The sequence below is a fragment of the Cebus imitator genome, unplaced genomic scaffold (genome assembly GCF_001604975.1).
Source record: "Cebus imitator isolate Cc_AM_T3 unplaced genomic scaffold, Cebus_imitator-1.0 Scaffold43, whole genome shotgun sequence".
Lineage (NCBI taxonomy): Eukaryota > Metazoa > Chordata > Mammalia > Primates > Cebidae > Cebus > Cebus imitator.
In genome coordinates, this window is record NW_016107358.1 from 6,948,010 (window position 1) to 6,950,252 (window position 2,243).

At 45.8% G+C, this 2,243-nt stretch overlaps 1 pseudogene across 1 annotated transcript; it reads right to left on the minus strand.

Annotated features, from left to right (window-relative positions):
- Nucleotides 1-289: 289 nt before the first annotated feature.
- Nucleotides 290-1,622, minus strand: LOC108302977 (annotated as a pseudogene). Its single transcript, XR_001824627.2, has one exon. The product of XR_001824627.2 is annotated as a pyruvate dehydrogenase E1 component subunit alpha, somatic form, mitochondrial-like (transcript).
- Nucleotides 1,623-2,243: the final 621 nt, after the last annotated feature.

Sequence of the window (2,243 nt, forward strand, 5' to 3'; positions counted from 1 at the left end):
AACATTTTCTGGACAAATAAATGGGAAAAAATTATTATTGAGTAGTCCAGAGGGAATAACCACATTGGAACAAAAGTTTCAAGAAGAAAGAGAAGGCTGTTTTTTTTAAATTATGAGAACTGAGCTAATGTTGTGGGTCATAGAAACATTTCTTAGTGAAATACTATATAATGAAATGAAATAGCCCCCCCCTTTTTTTTTAGCACGCAATAACATCTTTTAATGCAACAATGTACAAACTGCATGCAATTACTCCCTGCTCAATCTACACACTTCCTCTTAATGGAAATTCACAAGAATTTCATGGACTGGGTTTTCTTCCTCCTTAACCAAGTTGAGAACACTGAACATTGTCTAGTAGCCCCTGAAGGTATAAACTCACCTTCTCCCCTTAACTGACTGACTTAAACTTGATCCACTGATTGGCACCACGAACTTAGAAAGGTGGGTCGCTGGAGTAGATGTGGTAGCCCAGCTCCTCCAAAGGCGACTCTGGATAGGCCGTGGCAAACTGGGCAGCATCCTCACTTTCCCTCCTCACCTTCACATCAATTTCCTTTAATTCTTCTACACTGGCAAGATTGCTGTTCACCATCCTGTCCTTGAGAAGCATAATACAGTCACTCTTACTTCTTACTTCCTGAATGTCTTCTCATGTGTGGTAACTGACTCCAGGATCACTCACGCAGTGTCTGTAGTAATGCTAAGTCTGCAGCCCCTTCAGGATGGCCCCCTTCCCAGATCTACAACAGGCAGTGGCAAACCTTGTCGCCTCTCGGACGCACAGGATACCATTGCATCCACTGTCAGCATAGGGACGAAATCGCCTCTCTCCTAGTAATCAGTGCTGGCTGCTGCTCTCTCAACAGACGTTCCCATTCCATAGCGGTTATTCTTACAGATGAAAATACAAGGTAATTTCCAGAAAGCTGCCACGTTGTAAGATTCTAATATCTGGCCCTGATTAGCAGCGCCATCGCTATAGAAGGCCAGGCAGACCTCATCTTTTCCATTATACTTAGAGGTCAGAGCCGTCCCAGCGCCCAGGGGCCCCTGCGCTCCTACGACGCCATTGTCCCCATAGAAGTTCTTAGCGACCATGAGCATCGATCCTCCTTTCCCTTTAGCGCAACCTCCTTTTGGTCCTGTCAGCTCTGCGAGAATTTCTGGGACGGAAAGGCCCCGGGTGAAGGTAAAGCCGTGTGCCCGATAGGCTGTGATGACATGGTCTGCGGGGTTTATGCCGGCCTCCAGGCCCAAACAGCAAGTTTGCTGACCATCACAAAAGTCCCAGAAACCACGAATAATGTTCTGTTTATGCAGCTGATCTGCTTTTAACTCCATCCGGCGCAGGGTCTGCATCATCCTGTAGTATTTGAGCCCATCCTCCCTGGTGAGCACTGTTGTGGTAGGAGGGCCTTCTTCCAGCCAGCGAAGGTCACAGTTCTTAATTTCAAATGTAACATCATTTGCAAAATGACGGGATGCTACCAGCACCCTGCTTGTCGGCTTCTGAGACGCGCCAGACAGCACGCGGGAGACAGAAGCGAGCATCTTCCCCATGGAGCACAGGCAGTGGCGGCAGCGGGGACGCCTAACAGCCCCAGAGGCATGACTCGGGTGCCCTCCGAAATAGCCCTCTCAACAGTGGACAGAATAATGCTCTGCTAAATATAATAATAAATAATCTAGAACTTTTTAAAGTTCTAGATTTTGTTACATTGATGAGATCATTTAAACAGAAACTCAAGTGAGCCTTATAAATTGAAGAAAAGTCAAATCAATAAAAAGACCTTAGATTTTTTTTAGTGGCAACAAATATTTTCTTTCTTTCTTTCTTTTTGTTTTTTGAGACAGAGTCTTGCTATGTTGCCCAGTCTGGGGTGCAGTGGTGCAATCTCAGCTCACTGCAACCTCTGCCTCCTGCATTCAAGTGATTCTCCTACCTCAGTCTCCTGAGTAGCTGGGATTATAGGTGCCCACCACCATGCCTGGTTAATTTTTATGTATTTATTTTATTTGTATTTTTAGTAGCATTGGGGTTTCACCACATTGGCCAGGCTAGTTTTGAACCCCTGACTTCAGATGATCCACCCACCTCAGTCTCCCAAAGTCCTGGGATTACAGGCACGAGCCGCTGCTCCCCGCCCAAATATTTTCTTAATAGGGTATACATGTGGACATTGTCAACAAAATGCCCCCATCAACTGGTTTCTAGTCCTTCTGTTACATGAGAAAGGGGA